This window comes from Haemaphysalis longicornis, unplaced genomic scaffold, assembly GCF_048455015.1.
Source record: "Haemaphysalis longicornis isolate Haplotype H1 unplaced genomic scaffold, Haemaphysalis longicornis Haplotype H1 scaffold_8, whole genome shotgun sequence".
NCBI lineage: Eukaryota > Metazoa > Arthropoda > Arachnida > Ixodida > Ixodidae > Haemaphysalis > Haemaphysalis longicornis.
The window spans coordinates 20,503-38,298 of record NW_027526445.1 but is presented as its reverse complement, the minus strand read 5'-3'; the positions used below and the strand labels follow the sequence as shown (position 1 = coordinate 38,298).

At 50.0% G+C, this 17,796-nt stretch overlaps 1 non-coding gene across 1 annotated transcript; it reads right to left on the bottom strand.

The window, feature by feature from the left end:
• Positions 1–565: 565 nt before the first annotated feature.
• Positions 566–637, bottom strand: Trnap-ugg (transfer RNA proline (anticodon UGG)). Its single transcript has one exon. It is a non-coding gene; the product is annotated as a tRNA-Pro (tRNA).
• Between the last annotated feature and the right edge of the window lie 17,159 nt (positions 638–17,796).

Here is a 17,796-nt window from a genome sequence, read left to right as displayed (position 1 = left end):
AGCGTTTGCAGTTTTTGCAGTCTAGGAGACAGTTTCTCCCTCCTAAATTATTGTTTTTACTTTATCACAGCAAACTTGCTTTGGAGTGGAGTTCTTTCTTGAAACCCCTTGCTACTTGCCGTACTCGTCATTCCCATTCTCTGTCCTTAACCCCAATGTTCGCTTCTACCAATCTGCCTAAATTTCCTTTTTCTCCCCACAGTTAATCATTGGAACATCACACGGGAAAATTGTTTAAACTCTCTTGGTTCATTAGAAGCAAATGCTTAGTTGTGCCTAGCGTACACTGTTTTATACTTGCTTTTCTTATTTCTGCGTATTGCTGTTTACGGTTTGCATTATCGTTGGGTTGATATTGTTACCGCAGTATGCGCCTTCTGCTTGGGCCTCCACAGCCTACAGTATATTCTTAAATAAATAAATAACGTTAGGAGGAAGGATTCAACTCCACTATACAAGGCGACGTTGCGGGGGACGAGATTACGGAAAACGTGTTTTGGCGCTGTTATCTTATTTGTGTAACGCATTCCTCGCGGTGAAGCTAACTAAAGCAAAAAGAAAAGAAGGGCCCGTCCGGGGTTCGAACCCGGGACCTCTCGCACCCAAAGCGAGAATCATACCTCTAGACCAACGGGCCACCCCGACATTTGTTGAGCATAACGTTAAGCCCAATCCTGTTGTCTGTTGACAGCACTACAATGAAGGGTAAAAATGTTTTGGAGGTGGAAGAGAAGTCTAAAAAAATATGATATCCACCTTAGACGCAGCCATACAGCTCAAAACGAAACCTATGTACAAATTCGTCGAAAACTAAGGAGGTGTAAAAATTTGTCCAGGATCAGAAGGAATTCGACAAAAAAAAATTTTTGTTAAACTAGGATGTTTCCGAGAAAGCTGCTAGTTTTTCTTTTTAGGCATGCTGCTGCGTTTGTGGTGCATGTCAAATTTGTGTTCACAGGAACGTACTTCAACTTGGGGGTTGCCCCTACTTCTGGTCAACTAAAAGGAAAGGCTGCCTACACAAGAATTCATCAACGTGCTCCCATTCGCAAAAAAATATTTTAGTACCTGCATAACTGCCGTTAAATGTCAAAGCAAAGTGGCTTGTTACTTCGTCCAAACACAGGCCCGGCAAGACAGTGAGCGATAACTGCCGACTGAAATCTTAAGTAAACACCGCAGACTCGTAAATGGCAAGACATAGAGCAAGGACGATGAAGAAATACTGAGGAAAGCGCTTGTTCCAAATCACATTTCTTCGTGAAATCGCTATAAGCCCGGTAGTGTCTAATTATTTCCTTACTTGCGGAAGATGTAAGTATATGTGAGCTTTTTCGCGAATAAAGGTTAGTAGGACGTACCGTTTGTCCCTGGCGTCCTGCTTTCTCCTCGGTGACAGTCGTGGCCCTCTACAAGTCTTCGGACGTCAGAACAGGTCTCCCGTCTCACGAGGCTTTGTTCAGCTCTTGTGGCGGGGTTTCTTTTGGAGCCTTGCCACATATTGAAAGATTCTAGGATTCTTTGTTGATTCACGGCTTTATGTGTACAATTTTCATTGTCGTGAGGGGCCCATATTCGCCATTAAATACTCAGTTTACGTGCCCTGGTTTTCCGTGGGATCTCCCGAGACCAATTGATTTGTAGGTAAAAATGTCAAAAATGACGTATAAACGACTAACGCGAGCAACTATACTCTCCTACGTTCACTGGTAAGTGCAACGTTTTCCTCAACAATTTTTTCGTCATAAACACCCCGACCGTATTCACGGGGCATAAGCATGGGACAAACTTGGAGGCTCACTAAATGGGTTCAACTTAAATTGAGGACGACTACGCGAGCAATGGAACGGAAGATGATAGGCGTAACATTAAGGGACAAGAAGAGAGCAAAGTGGGTCAGGGATTAAACGCGTGTTCAGGACATGTTAGCAGAAATTAAGAAGAAATGGGTGTGGGCAGGGCATGTAAGGGGAAGGCAAGATAACTGTTTGTCATTAAAGGTGTTGTGCCACCAAATTTTAAGTCTGTAAAAAGCCTGCTGTAGGCTTCCTCTGCATGCAACGACCCTCAACACGAAGTGCTGGGTACAGCAAGCGCTTAATATATATTTTAATTCGCTTCTAAAAATTACCTAAATGCTCTTCTGGAAATCGGGACCCATCGCTAGCGCCACTAACCATGACGTCAGTGAATTGCCAGCGCAGCAAAGTTTGTGACGTCATACAACGCTAGCGACTCGAGCGACGTGAACGTGAACTCCAGTTACCACAGTTTGTTTGGTCGCTTGGTCGTATCGACACACTATACCGATACGACGGCGACGACGACGCGACGCCGACGAGTCGTTAAAACCTCGGCCAACTGCCGAATTGCCAGACCGCGTCGACCGCGTTGTCACACCACGCCGACGGCGACACAAACACGTAGGCCGATGGAAAGTCGCCGTAGTGTGACTGACTCGCCGACCGAAGACGCCAACAAAACCGGTCGCCTGACTGGTCGCACGACGCCTCGTCAATCGACCGAGAAGCGAAAACTGCGCCCCGACAACATTCGTGCCGCAATGAACGCGGCTCTATTTTGTTAGTTTCTGGAGGGTAATAAACTCAGTAAGTTCCATGAAGCCCATACAACTCAACACTAGCGCTAATGCGATCCGTATTTTGGCGTTCGACGCTTCGGCCGTGCTCTTCGGCGACGCCGCTACCCCGGAATGCGTGTGCGATCGGCTCGCCTGCAGAAAATAGTTTCGTGCAGAAGAAGAGTTACGTAGGGTAATTTGGGTAATAAGAGATCAGTATCGGCAAAGGTTTTTAACGTAAAACGTAAAACCAAAGTACGGCAAGCACTATCCCTTTAGTGCAAAATCGCAGTCGCAGCCGGGCACACTTATTTTTGCGAGCGCTTTCGCAAAATAGCAGAGTTGATGGCTATAAGCTGTTGCGGGGGCTTCGCAAAACCTTGCAGCGCAAGCGCTATTTAAGAAATTTGAGTTTACAAGTCAGGAATTCTGTAAACTAGCTAGTAAACACCGACGTGCGACTCCAATGATGGGCCTCCATCTAGTACACCTGCTATATCGCATTGGCAAGCCGGTTGTTCGGTGGCTCAGTGGTTTCGCGCGTCGCGCCCGCCCGGTCGACGTTGCGAGTTCGATTCGCGGGGAGGGTAACTTTTTTTTTGCGTTCTTTTTAGCATTTTTATGGTTTGCATATCCATGGTTTTCATTTGTCTGCATCCGATGATGCAGACAAAGAATCCGTGTCGGAGCTGTCGCGGCTTGACGTGACGAGTCGGCGTGTTTACTTCCGTGGTGAAACACGTATGTGGGGGAGCAGACGCCGCAGTAAAGTTGCAACGTACCGCAGCGCCGCATGGTAGACACGCGTGGCAGAGCGTCCGCGCAACCATAGCCTCCTATATAACCTACTAAAGGAGGCTATGGTGCAACGCTGTGACGTCACTGCTTGAATCGGCGCCCAGAAACCGAAACCGAATCCTGTTCACATGAATCGTGCGATAATAAATTTTTTACTCAGAATATGTGCATGTGAGAGCATGTATCATGCTTTCTAATGAAATATAAAACGTTTGCAACAAAGAATGCACAAGCAACAAATTTGGTGGCACAACACCTTTAAGGGTTGCAGAGTGGATCCCTAGAGAACGCAAGCGTGGTAGGGGGCCGGAGAAAGTTAGACGGGCAGATGATGCATGCAAGGAGTTCGCGGGTATAAATCGGTCGTAGTTAGCACAGGACCTTGATAATTGAAGATCTATGAAAGAGGCTTTTTCACAGCAGTAGGCGTAGATAGGCTAAGGATGATGATGATGATCATGATACTGGTGACCCCAAGCGTATATAACTGATGCGGTAGAAAAGAATGTTGGAATAAGCCGCTTCACTTGGCCCGGGTCGTTTGTTTTGTGCTCCAGCTCACTGCATGAGGAATACACTTTAATGAAGCACCAAACGCGATCTTCCAAGGGCTTTTCGATGAGAGTCTTCCTGAGTAGGTACCTTGGTTGTAGCTTGCGAAATGTACCTTTCAGCCAGGATTTCTCGGATTGTGAAGCGCCGTGCTGCTGGACGGCTCCCCGAAAAGCTACAGTGTTAGGGAGTAGGGGGAATGTTGAGAGTACTGGCAGGCGTGCATATGTTATGAGGAAGAAACGCCTAAACGCACGCAGTGTTAAGGTGTAGCTGTGCATTATGGCTGAAATGGTTTCTATAGAGCTGTGGAGTTTATGGAATGCGGTAGCTTCATGTCGAGGGAAGTGTCATCTGAGGGCGGACTCTTCCGATAGCTGTATTGGTGAGAAGAGAGGCGGCGGATGTGAGTTAGAGAAGCAATAAGGTGTCGTTTTTCGGTAGTTCGATTGTGAGTTGTTGGTGATATCAGGCAGCAGCATATACCGCTTCGTTGGCCACATGTGCCGTATGCCTAGGAAATGTATCATCTTGGCGAGGGGGAGTTTATATAGTCGTCAGGCAATTTCGAGTGCCTGGTATGAATAGCCAGAGACTGGCAGGCCCTTTGAGTCCCCATGTTTTTTTGTGATGTGCTCAGGGACAGGACTGTAAGGCCTCTGCTGTCTGGCGGTTTGTGGTGAACGTACAAGAAACTTTTCGATCGCGTTCTTCTGAGCCCGTGAAGCTAGCATCATATGCGGTTTTGTGACTGAGTGATCCGTGGTGTTCCACTCGGTGGTGTCCTCAGTTTGATGCTCGCCATATGTTGGGCATAGAGAAGTGTTTGCCGCTGTCCGTATAAATCTCCTGGCACGCGGATGCCATCTGCATATGTAGCTCTGGAGGCAACAAGCGTGTACTGCGAAGGAGTTGCAACGGGCAGTCAATTCCATTCCAGCCGGTAGCTGGCATGGGGTAGCTTAAGTGATTGCACAGGGTAACGCGGGTGTTCAAAAGGTATAATCTCCAGTACCCTGCTCCGTCTCTACAACCGCCTTACATGTTCCCGCAACGGTCAATTACAACTGGAGTGCCCCGCATTACCAGCAAACAGGATATCCCTACCCCAGCCTTCATGTTCTTCTTCGAACAAATGGTTCACATATAAAGATAACGGGTTGGTTTTGAAAGCCGTCTCATATCTTATAGGTATATGGTTTCTATCCTCCCGCAGCACCTTCAGTTCAAGTGTTAGTCGCAAACAACATCCACGTTTACGGAACTTCCCGCTCTACGCGTTGCTTTCTCAATCATCATCGAGGAACCATAACGTCATTTGGCAATCTTTACAGATACCCGGTCGGTGCTTGTAAAATAGAATTTATGTACCCGGTTCCAGAAAAGTCAGCTTTTTTCAGACATAATGTATTGCATCTATACGCTCTGAAGGCCAACCATCATGGAGAATTTCAATGCATTCCTGACCACTGCGGTATTACTGGGCACGTAAAGACGGACACTGCGTCATCGATCGCGCATGAGTGTTACCTATATCGTTCTCCAGAGAAAGTGCTTCTGCTGTTGTGTCAAAGCTTGTCTGAAGTTTTCAGCGACCTACGTGTTCTAGAGATGGCCGAACGGCTTACTTCAGTGAGTGGCTCAGAACGGCCCCGTTCACTGAAGCGAACCTGTTCATTAGAACGGCTAAGCGGTTTGTTTAAGTCTGTAACCTGTGTTAGGCCTAATATAAATTAATAATATTACTGCGGGAACTTTTCCTTGCTAACAAAATCTTCATTTTTTTCGCACCATCCGGTGTACTTATATAAAAAAACATTGGCTTGACCGTCATTACAAAAGTTTTTTTGCGTCTTTGTTGCTTTTAAAGATCACTAATGTATATTCTTTTGAAACTTTATTATCCTATTAACACGCTCTCGCTAGTGAGCTGTGACACCAGAAAAACATATTCTGGAACACACAATACAACAATGTTATTTTACTATAAGAAATAAAATTTTGGTTTGTGAACAAAACTTTGGTCAGTTTATTCGAAACAAGGCGGGTCCGCTTTTGGCACTGATAATAGATGACGCGAAAGTTGCACGCAAGACCCGGCTGAGTTGTCCGATACACCTTTGCTAACTCACCAGAACGTGCCGACACGAGGAGGAGGAGGAAAAAACTTTATTCGAACGCAACATTAAGCGTCGAGAATGTCCCGGGCCAGGTTCCCCAAGGGAAACTGGTCAATTCCGCCATGTTGAAGGGGGAGGGTGGGGAAAATGCGGGCATTGAATTGCAATGGGGCAGAAGAAAATGCATTGTTCTAAATTAGCGTATGGTTCGGCAGGATTGGAACATGCTGGGAAGTGTCGAGGACGGTATAGAATGGTATTTAATGATGGTATTTAACTGTATGCGTCGAAGAATTCGTAGTTGCGTGGTGGTTAGAGATTTGTCTGGAACAGGAAGTGTACGAACATTTTCTCCGATGTTCATGTGGTCACGATTCGTCCACAGCCCCCTTGTTCAGTACGCGGTATTTCCGCCGCCTTATTCCAGAAAGAAATGAAAGGGGGCAAACCACCTGGTGAGGATCAGATAACAGCAGACCTCTTGAAGGATGGTGGAGAAAAAATTGGCCGCGTATCTGCTCCTTTCGTTGCAAATGTCGTCAGAAGATGATAGTCTTTATCGGCGTTTGCGAAGTAAATGCCTCCCTTCGCTTTCCCGCTCACCTCTCATGTTGTTCCTCTTGCGTCGTGCTCCTCCCAAGGCAAATACGCCAAAGGTTTGCTTAAATCATTTTAAATTTCCCGCGTTCCACTGCTCCAAACCGGGTGCCTCGATGCGAACGCTGCCGTACGACAGGGACGCGCGTTCATAGAGGCGCCCTACTTCAACGTTTATAAAACTGCGTTTCCCTACTCCACTTGCGTTGCAAGCAGAGCGTGGAACCTATCTAGTGGAACCTTGCGTAACCTTTGCCGGTTGATATCTTGGAATGGCGCCAGAAGCTATAGTGGCGCGGGCGACAGCAGGCGACAGCGGAGTGAATTATTTTTCTGCAGTTGAAGTATTTATTTTCGCAAAATTCAAGCATGTTTGATTTTTTATAAAGGAACACAGCAAATATCTCTTCTGTATTGATTTGTTGTCTCATATTTGCGTAATGTATTGTTCTAATTCAACAATGTTGGCAAGTATGAACCTTACACCGGACATAGGCGGGTTGATTTAGCTCTGACTATATAAGACTATTACGCAGGAATTGTTTTGCTTTGGTCGGGTGGCTGAATCGAGTCACAAACAGACAGGCGGACAGACAGACAGACATACAGACAGACATACAGACATACAGACAGACCAAAATTTCCAGGTTTAAGTAGCCCAACAAAGACTATCGTCTTTAATTGTACTTGAAAAATTGGAAACCTGTATATGCAATCCCCAATGACCGCGAGTGTACCGGAATCTTGGAAGAATGCGAAAATCATCCTAATTTATAAGAAAGGTGACATGAAGGACTTGAAAAATTACAGCCCGATCAGCTTACTGTCAGTAGCCTACAAAGTACTTACAAAGGTAATCGCTAACAGAATTTCTGCAACCTTAGATTTCATTCAACCTAGAGAACAAGCAGGGTTCCGTAAATGTTATTCAACAATGGACCATATTCAAACGATCAATCAAGTGATACAGAAGTGTGCTGACCATACTTAACCCCTATATATAGCCTTCATAGATTGCGACAAAGCATTTGACTCGGTAGAAACCTCAGCAGTCATTCAGGAACTACCGAACCAGGGTGTAGATGAGCATTAATAAAGAATCCTAGAGGATATCTACAATGGGTCCACAGCTACCATCATCCTCCATAAGGACAGCAGTAAAATACCTTTAAGGGAGGGCGTCAGACAAGGAGACACAATCTCCCCAATGCTATTCACACCGTGTTTACAAGAAGTATTCAGAACATTAGATTGGGAACAGGTGAGAGTAAGAGTTAATGGACAATACCTCAATAACCTCAGACTTGCTGATAACGTTGCCTTGCTAAGTAACTCGGAGGACGAATTGCAAAGCATGCTTTTCGTACTGGACAGAGTAGAACCGGGGGTCTCAAAATTAATACACAGAAAACTAAAGTATTGATCAATAAACTCGGGACAGTACAGCGGTTTGAGATAAGTGGCGAGGCAGTGAAGTGATAAGCGAATATATCTACTTAGGACAAGTTGTGACCCTGGACCCCAACCATGAGGCAGAGATAATTAGAAGGATAAGAATGGGTGGGGTGCATACGGCAGGCATCCTCAGATATTTAATGGCAGCCTACCCTTGTCCCTGAAGAAGAAAGTGTATGACAGCTGCATCTACCTGTACTCACCTACGGGGCACAAACGTGGAGGCTCATTAAGAAGGTTCAACTTAAATTGAGGATGGCTCAACAAGCAATGGAATGGAAGATGATATGTGTAACATTAAGGGACAATAAGAGGGCCGAGTGGGTAAGAGAGCAAACGTGGGTTAAGGACATACTAGTAGAAATCAAGAAAAAGAAATGGACGTGGGCAGGGCATGTAACGCGAAGGGAAGATAACCGTTGGTCATTAAGTGTAACAGAGTGGATCTGTAAAGAAGGCAAGCGTTGCAGGAGGCGGCAGAAAGTTAGATCCACAGATGAGATGCAGAAGTTGTCGGGGATAAATTGGTCGCAGTTAGCGCAGGACCGGGATAAATGGAGATTAATGGGACAGGCCTTTGCCCTGCATTGGGCGTAGATAGGCTGGTGGTGATGATGATGATGATGATGATTCCACACCATGTGGTATTGTGCCAATGATCCTTTCCCTCCATAATCTGTGACGAGCACTGAGAGAGGGCTCTGGGCAGCTCTGATCCAGAGGTTCAAGCCTCCGTAACCAATAGGGCTGCCATTGTGACAGCCAGGCTAAAGCCAGCGGCCACCATGTCCGCGTAACAGAGCTTGACTCAATAAAGTTAACGTTCTTCTCCTCCCGCTCCTGCTTCAGTACAGTTCTGTGATCGAGCGAGCAGCCGTTGTGCGGCGATTCTTCGGGAGAGCCACTCCACGCCGAGCAGCGCTCTCCAAAAGAAGCACAGGGAGCCGAAACCCGCCAGGACCGAGAGTCCAGTACTGCCGCTGAGTGGCTCACTGAGCGCCTCCGATCCGGCTCCTTCCTAACTAGGACTAAAGCTGAGTGCAGAAAGGTAACTGTAGTGAATCATATATGTCACACGTGTTCATTTTCTTATTACCTTCAAATGGCAGAAGCAGTTCTTCCATTGCTTTAATTGCGGCGTCCCAACCTGTGATTCACCGCCGCCGCTGCTCTCAACCGCCACTACCAAAGAGCGGCTCAGAAGAGCCGAAGACTGGCTCAAAGCATCCGGTAACGATAACGATAATGATAACAATACACTGAGCCATTGCCGACTGTGGCCAATGTTTACCCCCTCAAGATCAACGCCACCCACGGAGTGGCTTCCCGGAGACTCCCGTTCATTACAGGCAAACTCGCCGTCGCCTCCCACCACCCCACTGGCGTCTCTCCAGAGGAAAAGCTACAACTTGGCGACGGCTCCAAACGAATAGCTACCCACAGCCCACCTGCCTCCACCGCTTCTTCCTCACCCAACTTCCTTCCTTCTGTGCTCACTGTCCCCACCATGATACTTCGGTGGTGCAGGCTGGGAGTCTCTTCTCCTTCTCACACACTGTCCCCACCATGGCAACCTCTACCATAAGCTGTGGGAGTGCAAACGTACTACAGACTTGCACCTCGTCTGGTCTTGCCCGGGCCTTGCCGTGCTTCGCGCCCAACACCGCCCGGCGTGGGTTCACTCCTACGAAGAGAAGATTCGGCCCTCTTGGCGTGTCAAGGGCACCTTGACAGCACTCTGGAGCTTTGTCTGTGCGGCGTCGATGGCTGGACATTACTAGCGTCCTTCCTGCCCTCCCCCTTCCCCTGCGGCTTCGGGCCATCCTTTCTTAATAAAGTTTTCTTTCTTCCTTCTTCCCCCAAATCCCAAGCCCACCTACGAACAGTGGAGGGCTTCCCTGACCAGCCCAGGCCCGGAAACCAAGCTCAGCCTGGTGACCCGGGCAAGGACAGCCAGCCGAAGTAAAAGTATCCTGCACTAGAGATGCCTTCCACAGGGCGAGGCTCAACCACCAGCCTCTGCTCGACAAGTGAGTGAACAACTTTTTATTTGCCCAGATTTGTCGCTTAACCGTCGGTCAGGATTCCTTGATTCCAGGATTCCATCTGGACGAGCCGGGTCCACCCGGGTCGGAGCTGAGTAGCACGGTCTCCCACTGCTCCTTCGAACTTATGTTGAGTGCAGGCTGTCCTGCCTTACTGCTTTGGGGGTCATTTCTCCGGAGAGGGCAAGACCATACCATGTGATGTAGATCAGCCCTGTCACCGCACGCCTTGCATTTATCTGAGTAGAGCCCTGGGTAACATCGGCTGTAGGCCACTGGATTGGGGAAACAATCTGTCTGCAGCCGTCGCCACGCTACTGATTGCCATTTGCTCAGTGTCTTGTATGTGCTGGGTATAGTACCCTTTCTAGTCTATAGTGGTTAACTATATCTCTGTAGTACACTAGCCTGTCCCTGCCTGACCGTCGTATCGAGTGAGCGTCTGTGTCAAGAGTTTCGACATCGGCTCGGTCAACGAAACCTCGAGCTGCGTCGTGCGCAGACTCATTCCCGACCAGGCCAAAGTGGGCCGGCGCCTATATCAGTTGTATTTTGCCCCCTCGCTCCATCGTCAAGCCGGATTTTAGGATTTGGGACGCCTCAGATGAGATGGATCCCCTCGCGTAGTTTAGAATGGCTGATTTGGAGTTGCTTACAATAACTTTGGTCTTGATAGACGCAACCATTGCCAGGGCAATGGCCACCTCTTCGCCAACCTCCGGGTCCGTCGTTCGGACCGAGCCGGAGGTGATGCAATCGCCCTGTCGATTCACTACCGCTAAGGCCATAGCGTCACGGCTGGTATATTCGGCGGCGTCTACGTAGATCACGTGCGCGGATTGTGCGTATCTTTTTTGCAGAGCCCTGGCTCTGGCCTGTCGGCGATCCTGGTTATGTACCGGATGCATGTTCTTAGGGAGTGGCGGGATATGCATGTGGGTCCGTATCTCCACTGTTATTTCGACTTTCGTGCCTTGCGCACCTCTGTGGTTTATGCTAAGAGAATCCAGTGTTTGTCTCCCTGTCTGAGTCTTAGAAAGTCGTTCCTTTTGGGCGGTTAGTTGGGCTTCTATGAGCTCACTGAGCGTGGTATGGAGGCCCAGCGCTTCAAAGCGTTCGTTCGATGCAGTTACAGGTATACTCAGGGCTTGTTTGTGCGCTCTCCTTATCATAGCATTTATTTTATTCTCCTCATCCCGCTTTAGGTTCAGGTAAGGGGCAACGTATATGATCCTACTTAAAACAAAAGCCTGTACCAACGTGTTATGGAGGCCCAGCGCTTCAAAGCGTTCGTTCGATGCAGTTACAGGTATACTCAGGGCTTGTTTGTGCGCTCTCCTTATCATAGCATTTATTTTATTCTCGTCATCCCACTTATAGGTTCAGGTAAGGGGCAACGTATATGATCCTACTTAAAACAAAAGCCTGTACCAATCTCATTAGGTTATGCTCTTTCATTCCGTGGTGCCTGTTTGGGATGCGCGAGATGAGCCGAATTGTTTGATAGACGCTTTTTTCCAGCGCCCGTATGGTTTCTATGTTGTGTCCATTGCCCTGAATTCTGAGGCCCAGAACCCTGATAGTCTGAACTGTCGCGATACGCTGCGTACCACCTGCCAAAAGGTGAATGTTTGGAGCGGTCGAGTCGGTTTTTCGCCCTCTGCTGGTCGGCCGGTATATTAGCAGCTCCGATTTTTGTGGGGAGCAACTCAAGCCTCTCGGTTTTACGTACCTCTCTACAGCCTCGATAGCCCGTTGTAGAGTGTCCTGCACATGCCCGTCGCTACCCCCCGCCACCCAGAGCGTCACATCATTGGCGTATAAGCTGTGATGTAGTTCCTCTATGTTGTTTAGGATTACTGGAAGGCCCATCATGGCCACGTTGAAAAGGAAGGGCGAGAGGACAGACCCTGATGAGTACCTCTGCTTCCTAGCTCAAACGTGCCCGATTGCAGCCCCCCTACGGCAAGTGTAGCCGTTCGAACAGTAAGAAAGTTCCTGACATACTCATACGTCTTGTGGCCTATTCCTAGTGTGTCCAAGTTATCCAAGATAGCAGAGTGCTTTATGTTGTCGAATGCTTTGTTTAAATCAAGCCCCAGAATTTCCCAAGTATCTAAAGGGGAACAGTTCTTACCGTCAATGATATTGTGTTTAAGCCTGAGCATGACGTCTTGCGTCGACAATTTTGGGCGAAAACCTATCATCGTTTCCAGAAAGAGTCCTTCCTCTTCTGCGTAGCTATTAGGTCTTTTTAATATCACGTGTTCCATTAGTTTACCTACGCTAGACGTAAGTGATAATGTTCTTAGGTTCTCTATCCGCAACTTTTTTCCGGGCTTCGGGATCATCACAACCTTGGCTGTTTTACACTGCCCCGGGATTTGATCTCGGTCCCAGCACACGTTCATGTACCGGGTCAAGGCCTCGACGGAGCCGTCGTCCAGGTTCCGCAGCATCTTGTTCGTTATTCCGTCTGGGTCTGGAGAAGATCTGGTCCGGAGGTCCTGAATGGCACCTCGTACTTCCGCCACCGTGATGGGACTGTCCATGAGGTCATTCTCCTTGCCCGTGTATGATTTAAGCTGCTCTTTGGGGTTCGTCCCTATATATCACGAAGTGCCTCTAATAGCTCATCGTCCAACCCTTCGAATCGGTGCATTAAAATGCTGAGGTTGTGCTTTTGAGTGGTTTTGCTATTTGGTGAAGTCAAGGGTTTGACGGACAACCGCCTAGTCGGGAGGGTACATTTGAGAGAGAAAGAGGGCACCGACCAAGCAACGAAAAAGAAAAACTTAGACGTTTCGGCTCCCGCACCGGAGCCTTATTCACAATGTGTAGCGAAGAACCTGAACAATAGCAGATGGACACTTTTCCAGTGGCTATGTCCTGTCAGGTCCTGTTGGTGGACAATCTTCCGATAAGGTTATGTGCCATGCAGCGCTTTTGGAAGGAGACGAAATGTGTCCTCGCACAGCTCGAACCTCAGCCCCGGTTTCCTACGTCCGCTCGAACTCTGCCTGACTTGACGACGTGACCGTGCCCAGGTGTCAATAAACGTCACCACATTTTTGGTGGAGGTTGCCACATCAGGATCCCCGCAAGGCCTGACAGCCTGGAATTGCGAAGCAGAAGACTCCCGGTCAGCGACGACATGCCGCCTACACCCCAGCAGCCCATCGTCTGTTCCGGTACGCTCCGGCAACGAGACCCGCCTTTCTTTAACGGCACCGATGACCGTGATGCGGAAGACTGGCTTTCAATCTTCGAACGGGTGAGCACCTATAATAAATGGGATGACACGATGAAGCTCAATAACGTCGGATTCTATTTTACGGTGCTGGCTGAGACATGGTTTAACAACAACGGATCTACCTTCACTACTTGGCCAGACTTCAAAGCTGAATTTACGAAAGTTTTCGGCCCACCGGCACTTCGCAAACTCCAGGCCGAGCAGCAGCTGCGTGAGCGAGCGCAGCAGGCCGGTGAAACATTTACGAGCTACATAGAGGACGTCGTCGACCTCTGCAGGCGTGCAAATCCAGCTATGGCCGAAAGCGATAAGATCAAACACATTCTCAAGGGCATTGAGGACGATGCGTTTCAAATGCTGCTGAATAAAAACCCGCAGACTATTAGCGACGTCGTGAACTGGTGCCAGAGCTATGACGAGCTCCGCAAGCAGCGCATTTTCACCCGCCAACGCCCTTCGCGGGAAGAACCGCAACGTGGGTCGCTGTCGGCATTGGCTGCTTCTCCTGACCTCTCTGCTCTTCTACCTCATATCGAGCAGTTCGTGCGAGAAGAGGTTTCGCGTCAGCTGTCCCTGCTTCCCTGCGCTCCACAGCCCCCTTCCACGTTGCCTCACTCTGTCCAAGGGGTGATCCGAGAGCGTGTTGCCGAGACGATCCCTTCCGTACGCCAGCCGTCAGTTGCGCCGACATCCACCCTGTCACCAGTGGCCGCGTCGGTCGCACCTCCTGTCGTGTCGCCTATTGAACAATACGTCGAAGCCCCGCTCACCTACGCTTCCGTCGCCACAACACCGCCGCTGGCACCATTCCCTTCCTTTGTATGCCCCGCGGAGCACTCAGTAGCGCCGTATCCTCGCATGGCGCCTCGGACCCCGAATCCATGGCGCACCCCAGACAACCGCCCAATCTGTTTCGCTTGTCGACTTCCGGGACATGTGGCACGTTTATGTCGCCGTCGACCCCAATCTCCCGTTGACGCCTACCAGTTCCCAGCCTATGGATTTCCACCACTTTTCGCTCCCGCTACTTCTAGCGCAACCCCACCTTCGTACTCAGCTGACCAGTCGACCTCGACGCCTTCAAGCCGCCGTTCCTTTTCTCCGCGTCGCCGCTCCGTTTCCCCGATGCGCCCACGTGCCAACCCCGCAGCTGAGGGAAACTAGCGGCCGCAGTTCCGGAGGCAACAACTGCGCCCACGTCGAACTACTCAAGTCCTCCGTTTTCGCCTAACAATGTGATTGACGTTACCGTAGAAGGTGTTTTCGCTTGCGCTTTTATCGATACTGGTGCCGCTGTGTCTGTGATACGTGAAATTCTTTGTCGTTCCTTGAGGAAAGTCACCACTCCGCTTTCTGGCCTCACCCTCCGGACCGCGAATGCTGAAGACGTGAAACCATTGGCCACGTGCACCGCCCGAGTTACAATCCAGCAAAATGTCTATATCATCCAGTTCATCGTTTTGGCCTCTTGTTCGCACGATATCATCCTCGGTTGGGACTTTTTGTCACGACATCATGCGATCATTCGGTGTGCTCGCGCTGAGGTTGAACTTTTCCCGTTTGACGACATCGCTATCCCCGAACGTCCCGCCAAATTGATTGCCGCCGATGATACCGATATTCCTCCCGGCACCTCAGTGCTTGTTTCCGTGTCTTGTGACTGTCTGTCCGACACCACCGTTTTCTTTACGCCGTCGCCACTCTTCAGCGCCCGGAAATGTTTGCCGCTACCTTTCGCGGTCCTTGAAATTCGCTCTGGTCTCGGTACAATCCTCGTTTCAAACCCGTCGTCATGCCCCGCCACATTGGTTCGCAGTGAATGTCTTGGCCACGTCGAGCCAGTTGACGATCATCTCATCGTCGACGCATCCGAGAACGCTGCATCACTGCACCTCGCCGCGCTTGGGCCTAGTGTGAACTGTGACTCCGATGTCTTTTTACGTTCCATCGACGACTCTTTAGCTCCTGTGCAACGAGACGAGCTTCTGGCTCTTTTGCATCGTTTCCGAGACTCTTTCGATGCCCAACGCGTCGAATTGGGCCGGGCATCCAGTGTTTCGCACCATATTGACACCGGTTCCCACGCACCCCTCAGACAGCGGCCATACCGTGTGTCGCCCACTGAGCGCCAAGTCATTGATGAGCACGTCGCGGACATGCTCAAGCGCGACGTTGTACGCCCTTCGACAAGCCCCTGGGCCTCTCCCGTAGTACTTGTGACGAACAAAGATGGCTCAATTCGTTCTGCGTGGACTACCGGCGCCTAAACAAGATCACGCGGAAAGACGTCTATCCGCTTCCTCGCATAGATGACGCCCTCGATTGCTTGCAAGGAGCCGAGTTCTTCTCTTCTCTGGATTTACGGTCTTGCTATTGGCAAGTTCCTATGGCAGAAGCGGATCGTCTCAAAACAGCCTTTGTCACACCTGACGGGCTGTACGAATTCAACGTCATGCCCTTCGGGCTTTGCAATGCGCCAGCAACCTTTGAAAGGATGATGGACAACATATTGCGCGGCCTGAAGTGGAAAACATGCTTGTGTTACTTAGATGACATCGTCGTGTTTTCCCCTGATTTTGCGACGCATCTTACCCGCCTCGAACAAGTGTTAACCTGCCTTGCCACAGCCGGCCTGCAGTTAAACTTGAAGAAATGCCGCTTTGCAGCTCGAAAACTTACTATTCTAGGCCACGTGGTGTCAAAAGATGGTGTCCTTCCTGACCCAGCAAAACTTCGCGCCGTGGCGGAATTTCCCAAACCGACGACAATGAAACAACTTCGCAGCTTTATAGGACTTTGTTCTTACTTCCGGCGCTTTGTTCGCAATTTCGCCACCATCATTGCGCCTTTGACGAAGTTCCTTGGTGGTAACAACAAGATCGGCGATTGGTCACCCGCCTGCGAGGACGCCTTCAATATGTTGCGCCGCCTTCTTGTTTCCCCACCGGTACTGCGACATTTTGATCCCAGCGCTCCCACGGAAATCCATACCGATGCCAGCGGTGTGGGCCTGGGCGCAGTACTCGCACAACGCAAGACCGGATTCGAGGAGTACGTCGTCGCTTACGCCAGCCGTACCCTTACAAAAGCCGAAGTCAACTACTCCGTGACCGAAAAGGAATGCTTAGGGATCGTTTGGGCTATTACGAAATTTCGCCCGTACCTCTACGGGCGCCCATTCGACGTGGTGACGGACCACCACGCCCTTTGTTGGCTCTCGTCGCTAAAGGATCCGTCTGGCCGCCTCGGTCGATGGGCCCTCCGGCTGCAAGAGCACGACATACGCGTGGTATACCGGTCCGGCCGCAAGCACACAGACGCAGATGCCCTTTCTAGGTCTCCTCTACCATCCGACGCTGAAGATTTATCTTCTGTGGAGTGCACTCTGGCCCCCCTTGATATCACCGACATGGCTGCTGAACAGCGAAAGGATCCGTGGATCGCTTCCATTGTGGAATTTTTGTCCCGTCCATCGCCAGCAGCCGCACCTCGCTCTCTCCGTCGCAAGCTGCCCATTTCTCTGTCCGTGACCAACTCCTTTACCGCCGAAACTATTCGTCCGAAGGTCGCAAATGACTCCTGGTCATCCCTCGTCATTTACGCGTGCACATCTGTTCTTCATTCCACGGTGACGCGCAGTGTGCCCACGGAGGTGTCCTGAAGACATACCGAAGACTTCGCCTTCGCTTTTACTGGCGAGGCATGTACACCTTCGTCACAAAATATGTTCGTTCCTGCACAGACTGCCAGCGCCGTAAGTCTCCCCCGCGATCAACAGCGAATGAACTCCAGCCTCTGCCGTGCCCTGCCCGCCCCTTCGTTGAGTGGGTATCGACCTCTACGGGCCGTTGCCGTGCACCTCCGGAGAGCACCGCTGGATTATCGTTGCGGTAGATCATCTCACGCGATATGCTGAGACAGCAGCCCTTTCAGCAGCCACAGCCCGGGACGTGGCGTCCTTCCTCCTCCGTCGTTTCATCCTTCGACACGGAGCGCCCCGAGAGCTGCTGAGTGACAGAGGTCGCGTCTTTTTATCGGATGTTATCAAAGCGCTCTTGGCCGAGTGTAACATCGTTCACCGCACTACCACAGCGTACCATCCGCAAACCAACGGCCTAACCGAACGATTCAACCGCACTCTGGGAGACATGCTGTCTATGTATTTTTCATCAGACCATTCAAACTGGGATCAGGTCCTTCCGTTCATCACGTACGCGTACAATACCGCGACGCAGTCGACCACCGGATTTTCACCGTTCTTCCTCCTCTACGGACGGGAGCCGACCTGCACGCTGGACACGGTACTTCCATACCACCCTCATCCCTCCGAGTGTACACCGATTTCCCAGATTTCGCAGTTTGCTGAGGAATGCCGCCAGCTCGCTCGTTCATTCA